Below are 8,604 nucleotides of genomic sequence, written 5' to 3'. Positions count from 1 at the left end.
CAGTCATGATCCTGGAGTCCCGGGATCGAGTCCCGCATCGGGCTCCCTGCTCGGCGGGGGGGGGTCTGCTTCTCCCTCTGACCCTCCCCCCTCTCATGTGCTTTCTCTCTCTCATTCTCTCTCTCTCTCAAATAAATAAATACAATCTAAGAAAAAAGAAAAGAAGGGGCACGTAGGTGGCTCAGTTGGTTAAGCGACTGCCTTCGGCTCGGGTCATGATCCTGGAGTCCCGGGATCGAGTCCCGCATCGGGCTCCCTGCTTGGCGGGGAGTCTGCTTCTCCCTCTGACCCTCCTCCCTCTCATGCTCTCTATCTCATTCTCTCTCTCAAATAAATAAATAAAATCTTTAAAAAAAAAAAAATCCTTCTAAGCTTGGGCACCTGGGTGACTCAGTTGGTTAAGCGACTGCCTTCGGCTCAGGTCATGATCCTGGAGTCCCGGGATCGAGTCCCACATCGGGCTCCCTGCTCAGCACGGAGTCTGCTTCTCCCTCTGACCCTCCCCCCTCTCGTGCTCTCTGTCTCTCATTCTCTCTGTCTCAAATAAATAAATAAAATCTTTAAAAAAAAAATACTCTGACAGCGTTTAAAAAACTGTGATATACTAAAATTATATAGTGCTGGAGTATACAATATAACGTACAAAGCAAAAATTTTAAATATTCCATGAAAACCAGTGTTCAGTACTCACCTTGCTGCAGAGCATGAACTTTCATAACTGGCAGCTCTAGAACCAAAGCCTTGTGCTGTCCCATATGGTGACATCCTTAGGCAAGTTTTGTACCCTATCTGAGATTCACTGTCCTCGTTCATAGACTGTGTATGATCGCTGTTGGCCATGGCAAAATGCTCCTTCTATAAGCTGTCACTTAGCCTAAAAATGATGATGATGGTGAATATATACTTCCTTCTCTTTTTCCTTTGTATCTTACTGAGTGTTGCTGACCTACCTAGTGATCATTACATTAAGAGCAAAATGATCTGGTTTGGGGGGGATAATAATCACATTTTATATGCATACGTGGCTTTCTACATCCTAGGATAAGTATCCTGTGAACAGGTCTTTAAAGTAGTTTCCAAAGGAGAATAGCAATCCACTATAACTCTTATGCTGGGTTTTGTTGAAATTTAGGCTAAATTGCTGTTACTAAAATTTCTAGGATGGTCCCAAGCTGTTATTAAGTAAGAATAATCATGTAATCTAGGAGTTGACAGAACAGACTTTATTAAGAAAAAAGAGATGTACTTTTCCTTCCCTTCCCCTTGAGGATAACTAAGCTGTCGCTGTGAATATCTAGACTGCTATTTCTTCTTCTATTTGCATACTGCATCCTCCCAGGTAATTTATGGAGCAAATCCTAACGCAGCTTCTGAAGAAAGCCTATATAGCTCCTTAGTGTCATCAGTAACAGAAAGGCCAAAACATTTAAAGAGGCAGAGGGAATTCATCTCCCAAAATGTTCCGACCCAAGACTCTCTGCCCTACACCATACACAACTCTTCCACCCACACAACTCAGCCTTGTAAGGAAGACAGTGACACATCTAGAACCCTGCCCTCTAGTGTCTGCTCCTTTTCCTCTCCGGCTCTCCCGGGAGTTGAGGAATGCTGGAAAGAGCCGCAGGGTTTGGCTTTCAGTTGGTCAACCCCGACCCTGATTTCTCTATGGGACATTTTCAATCTCCGTTCTTGGCGTGGAACCACAGCACGACAGAAGCTGCCAGCTGAGTGAATATTCGTCCAAGGTTGCGAGGAGGGGGGTGGGGGGGAGTCACATGGATATCTGAGGCGGGAAGGATTGAACAGCGTTCCCATCCCTGCTCATACATTCTCGTCTTACTGACAACTGTAATGAAGTTTGACTCATTGCCCTACTGGATTAAAACCATCAAAATAGCAGGGGGAATGTCAAGTGAGGGAATACTCACTTACAATAAAGAATACTTTGTATTCTTTATTTGACTCCTCGAACTAGGTGAAATGTCCTGTACTCATTTTAATGGCATCTATACTTTTTATTCAGGCATTCATTCCTTCCAAACTATTGACTGAGTGCCTACTATGTACCAACAATTTTCTGAGCGCTGGGTACTGATTCAGCCTTTCATTCAAGAAATATTGATTGCGGGCGCCTGGGTGGCTCAGTTGGTTGGGCGACTGCCTTCGGTTCAGGTCATGATCCTGGAGTCCCGGGATCGAGTCCCACATCAGGCTCCCTGCTCGGCAGGGAGTCTGCTTCTCCCCCGACCGTCCCCCCTCTCATGCTCTCTATCTCATTCTCTCTCTCAAATAAATAAATAAAATCTTTAAAAAAAAGAGAAATATTGATTGCGTGCCTAATACATGTCAGGCATTTGAGCTACAAGGGGAAAAGTAGGCAAGTAAATGGACAAAGGCTCCACATTCTCATGGAGCTTACATTTTAGTGGAGCAATACAAAAATGAGAATATAGTCTTTGAATAGCATAGGTACTATGCAATGGGGGAAAAGGCAATTGTGAGGCCCACACTGGGCTGTTATGTATAAGGGGATCGGGGAGGCCTCTTGGCTAAGTTCGTATTTGAGCAGCAACCCGATGGAAGTGAGAGCATGGATTAAGCGGATGTCCCGGAGACAGTGTTCCAGGCAGAGGGAACAGCAGGGGCAAAGCCCCGAGGTGGGCATGTGGTTTGGCAGGCAAATACAGAGGTGAAAACAACAGACTGTGGAATGTAGAGCTCCACGGTTGTGGAGACAGATAGGAATCAAACATCTCCCAAATAGATGTCTAAATCCAAAGGGACCTGTGTACCAAGAGGAATACACAGATGGGGCTGGAAGAGCCTATAAAGACACCTGATCAAATCTGAGGGAAGGATTGATTCCTTCAGGGAATGTGGTTTAAACTGAAATCCAAAGAAGAAGGAGACATTAACTTGGTGGAGGGGACTGAGACTCTGGGGTATTAGGGAGGGTATTTCCTGTACAGGGAACAGTATGTGTTCAAAGGGGTGGAAGGGGACAGGGCTAGTTCAAAGTTATGTAAGATCCAGACGTCTGCCTTGCGGAGAATGAAGAGGAAAGCATCCTCGATAAGCTGGAAGATACAAGCAGGGGACAAATCAGCCAGGGTCTCTACAGTTTGTAATGACTTAACTGTTGAAGTAACGACACTTACTGTCTGCCTTTCCTGCTGGAGCAAGTTCCAGGGGGGCTGGGACCCTGTCTTGTTCACTACTGGGTCCCCCGCTCAGGCCCAGGATGTGGCCCAAGGCCATGGCACGGTTTCTATTTACCGACAGGCTGGCTGGCTTGCTGACATCTCCGGCCATCCAACCACAAACCGGCCTCAAGAGTGACGCCGCAGCCTACATTTTGTGCACAGCTGGCTCTGCCAGATTCAGGGTTTAGGAAAGGCCAAGCAGTACTCAGAGCTGTGACTTTTGTCTCAAAGTCATACCTTGACTGTGACATTGGACAACTCCTCCCACTGAGAAGCAGAATCCAAATGGCACTTTTCTACCTTAGCCGCACTGAGATGGGGCAGGGTTCTCATCTCGACTTGGCCATCATGCTCTTCTTGGATGGGCACTCATGTGCGTGGTATTAAAGAGCACGACTGTCAGATAGGAAAACAATCCTGTTCTTTTATTTCAAGAACACGCGTGGTATTACTTAAAAGATACCTGACGCCCGCCCAGTGGACTGATTGCCAAGACCTCTTCACTGCGAGGGAATAAAAAGGGTAACCACTCTGGGACCAAGTGCAGAGAGGTAGCCAAGTCCTCATTGTGTAAGCCTGAAGATTACCCTGTTGGAGACCGTTCCTCGTCCTCGTCTTCTCAGCCTCCACTTCCCCCTCTCCTCCTTCCCAGCAGCCCTCAACTTCCATTGGAGGATAGCTGTGGTTCTGGGGACGTGAATGGTATCCTTCCCAGGGCAGGCACAGGTAGCCCAGGTGCAGCGACAGGTCCACTCAGTTCACCTGGCCACGGCCCCACGTGACCCCGGGGCCTTGCACGTGGAACGCTGGGACGGACACTCCCTTCGTTCTGGGCAGATAGGGGCCTGGAGCAGCGGTGGCCATTTTTGCCACCCATCTGTCGTTGCCCCCCTGGGGCCAGTGCTAATTCAGAGGAGGCCGGAGCTGAGCGAATTGAAAGGAAAGAGCAGTGGAGCCCCAAAACACTGTGGACCTCACAATCAGATCGTATCTGAATTCCGCCCTGTTTTTGGACTCTTCCATTAAGTGAGTACATACATTCTGTGTGTTGTTTAAACTGAGACTTGGGTAACCGGTGGCCATGTCGTCATAGAAAGTAAGGGTGATGGAAATCCAGAAACAATGTTCTGTTCTCTAAAAATAGAGCTGCATGTAGGAAATCAGAATATGGTGGAACTTCTGCAAGCTCCATCTTCTCAGTTTTTTTAAGTGAAATCTTCCAAGAGTTAATGCCTTAAATAGGTTTATGAAATTTTGAATAAGTAAAAATGCATATGTTTTCTTTAAAAATGCCAACAGTAGGGCGCCCCGGTGGCTCAGTCGGTTAAGCGTCTGCCTTCCGCTCAGGTCATGATCTCAGGGTTCTGGGATCGAGTCCCATGTTGGGATCGAGTCCCATGTTGGGCTCCCAGCTCAGTGGGGAGTCTGCTTCTCCCTCTGCCTCAGCTCCCTCCTGCTCCCACCCCCACCCTCCCAAGCTCTCTCTTTTTCTCCCTCTCAAATAAATAAATAAAATCTTTTCTAAAAATGCCGACAGTATGAAGGGTATACAGTGAAATGAGAGTCTCCATCCCCTCATCTCAGCTCCCCTCCTCAAAGGAAACATTTTAACCACATATTTTAACTTACTGTGTATACCTCCTAAGAGATTCTGTACATAGAGCTCCCTTTTTGTTTACAAAATGGTGTTATGTGCTGTCAGCCTCTTGCTTAGAAATACATCTCAGAGTTTATTCCATATCAGAAAATATTTCAGCTGCTTCTTAAGTATGGCAACATGGCAAAGAATTTTTTGTTCTTCATTTCATTGTTACCTGCGAACAGGGGGAGTAATTAAGCTTGTTTAATCAGTGTAGTGAAGCAACGATAGCAAATACCTTCACAGGCTTCTGAGGAAATTCATTTAAAATTAGTAAACAGCTCCAAACTCTCCCATTTTTTGGTTTTGTAATTTATTAAACCAAAAAGCTCCTTAAAAAAAAAAAAAGATTTTATTTATTTAAGAGAAAGAGAGGGAGGGAGTATGAGCAGGGGGCAGGGGCAGAGGGAGAACCAGACTCTCCCCTGAACAGGGAGCTCAATGTGAGGCTTTATCCCAGGACCCCAGGATCATGACCTGAGCAGAAAGTAGATGCTCAACCAGCTGAGCCACCCAGGCGCCCTAAACTAAGCTCCTATAGAGAGTTATTTAGGTTATAACAAAGCTGCAACAAACGTTGTTATATATGTTACTTTGAAAACTCTATGAAATGTTCTAAACAATAGTCTATATAAATATAGGCTGCTGAACCAAAAGTTTTAAATTTGGGACCCTAAGCAAAAAAATTCAAAATCTGGTTTTTGTTGGCTTTTTTTTTTTTTTTTTTTTTACATTTAACACTTTTTGTCCCCTACAAATAGATGGACTCCTTTTTCTCATTCATTGGCCCACCCATTCATTTATACAACAGATATTTATTAAGCACTCAATATTTGCCAGGGAATGTTTTGGGTTCTTACCTCAAAGGCCTAACAACTAACATGATATGTTCATTTGAGAAGAAGGTGGAAGGTCCAATGAATATACAGTCCTCTGTAGTTATTTAGACATAATAATATCTAAGGGACTTTGGTTGTAACAGCTTCACACTTACTTCAGTACAAACCAACTCAGGCTTGGACCTGTATCAGAAGGGGTCATTTCTGTGCTAGATAATTCAATATTTCTAAGTGAAAAAAGCAAGGAACCAACAGCGCCTTTTTTTCTTTCTTTTTTTATAATTTAAATTCAATTAATTAACATATAATGTATTATTTGTTTCAGGGGTACAGGTCTGTGATTCATCAGTCATACATAATACCCAGTGCTCATTACAAGACATACCCTTCCCAATGTCCATCACCCAGTTACTCCATCCCCTCACCCCTCTTTCTCCCCTCCAGCAACCCTCAGTTTGTTTCCTATGATTAAGAGTCTCTTATGGTTTGTCTCCCTCTCTGGTGTCTTTCTAAAGAGAGCCTTCCACATGATCCCTTACAGCAAGAAACAGCCCCTGGCCTTTCATTCAGCATGAATGCCCTCGCAGCTTCCCTGCAGCCCTCACTTCCCCACCGAAGCTGATTGGATCAGGGGAAGGCAAGGAACTTAAAGACAGTTGGCTAGTGGCCTATGAGCTGGGCTGGTTCTAGAGCTTTGTCTAATAGGAATGATGGTAACAACATTGCACCAATCAGATTCTCTCTTTGAGGTGAGCTACAGAGAAAACAGAATAAATGTTTAGCTATGAAAGCAAAACCCAGAAGACACTAGAGGATGAGTCATGTAACTTTTGGGGTCCTGTAGTCAAGGCTTTCCAACTCGATGAGCAAACCAGGTTAAGTATTCTACCTTAATGCTAGGGCAATATTTCTCAAACTTGAGTAGGCAGTCCTTGCTTCTGGACTCTTCCATTAAGTAAGCACATATGTTCTGTTTATTGCTTAAATTGAAACTTCTGTTATTAGTGGCCGAATCATCCTATGTGGTAAGGTCAATGGAAATTCAAAAACAGTTTTCTGTCCTTCCCTGGCGGGTCTGTTAAAACACAGATGATTCTTCCCCCACCAGAATTTCTCATTCAGTGGATCTAGGGGTTGGTGCCAAGAATTTACATTTCCAACAAATTGCTAGTCTGTGCTGATGCTGGTGATCCAAGGACCACACTTTGAGAACCGCTGCTCTAGAGAAATCTCCCATCTATCCAAGTCTCTGTGAAGTATAAGGGTCCTGTTCTTACCATTAGGCCAGAGCATTCCATTTTCCAGATCCCTGTGAAATAAGTGTACCACAAAGCTGATAACCCTGATTGCCTTATTTTTCTGCAGGTCCTTATAACATCTCCACATTATATGAGCTAATATGAGTGAATCCTTACCACAATATGAGCCTAACAGCTAGAATATAGTCACAGTTATCATTTATTGAGCCCTTACTCTGTACAGATAGAAATCATTCAATAAATGATAACTAGATGTTCTCTCAGGAATTGCAATGAGTCTTATAAATATTCTATCCCTAAATTCATTACTACAATATTATTTATTTTGTATTTTTCTTTTTAAACATGTTTAATTTCCTCTCAATTCTTACCATCAAGTATATAAGAAGCAATTTTGTCTCAGCATTTGCAATTTTCTTTACAGGTGCAGTGTTCCATTCCATTATAGCCTCAAAAATACTAAAACTCAGAAAATAAGAAGCATTGCTAACAAAATGAGACTGAATTCTTCCTGTGACCTACATACACTGTTTCTGACCAATTAGTACATTATTACAATGTCTTACCTACGAGGAAATCTAAGATCACATTTATTACAAACAGAAGTAGGAAAATCTATTCGGAGTTAGTTTATATCAGGCCTCATCCTTATAATCTCAGGTCTCATTCTTCATTTTCTGTTTATGTCTTTTGTCATCTTTAAAAGGGAATATTTATTTTATGATTATTTGTTGTGTTTGTCCTCCAGTGGACTCTGAGCTTCCTGAGATCAGCAAGGGGGTCCATTTGTCCATCAATTTTTTTCTTGGTGCCTAAAACACATGACAGGTATGCAGTAAATATTGGTAGATGTTATGGACTCAGTGTTTGTGTTCCCTCAAAATTCTAACCCCAATGTGATGGAATTCAGAGGTCGAAACTTTGGGAGATAATTAGGTCATGGAATAGAGGTCTCATGAATTGAATTAGTGCCCATATAAGAAGGGGTCAGATTGCTCCCTTGCCCACTTTCCACCATGTGAGGATCCATGGGTGGAGAGCAGTCTACAGCCCAGAAGGGGCGCTCTTCAGAACCCGACCATGCGGCACCCTGGTCTTAGACGCCCAGCTTCCAAGATTGTGAGAAATAAATTTCTGTTGTTTATAAGCCACCCAATTTATGGTACTTTGTTTCAGCAGCCCAAGCAAGACTAAGACCAGAACTGAATTCATCAGGCCATATATCTATTATTAAAATGTACTAAGGCAAGGGTTAGTTAAGATAATAAAATTAAACTAAAATAAAAACATGAACATAATTAAAGTAAAATAATAAATTGAAAATACAAAAGCTCATTTAGTAATCCAGTAGAAAGGAAGGAGAAGTGACATGGCTAGGAATTTCTTTATTCATTCTACTGATAGGAATACTACCTGCCAAGGGCAAATGATCTAGTTTGTTCCATGAAGTAAGGGAACCACCTTCACAGACTTCTCAGGAAACAATCCATTTAAAATGATTGTGTTGGGTGCCTGGGTGGCTCAGTTGGTTAAGCGACTGCCTTAGGCTCAGGTCATGATCCTGGAGTCCTGGAATCGAGTCCCACATTGGGCTCCCTGCTTAGCAGGGAGTCTGCTTCTCCCTCTGACCCTCCCCCCTCTTGTGCTCTCTCTCTCTCTCAAAT

This window comes from Mirounga leonina, unplaced genomic scaffold, assembly GCF_011800145.1.
Source record: "Mirounga leonina isolate KUSES-001 unplaced genomic scaffold, KU_Mleo_1.0 Mir_94, whole genome shotgun sequence".
In the NCBI taxonomy this organism is placed as follows: Eukaryota; Metazoa; Chordata; class Mammalia; order Carnivora; family Phocidae; genus Mirounga; species Mirounga leonina.
Note: the sequence above shows the minus strand (reverse complement) of the source record.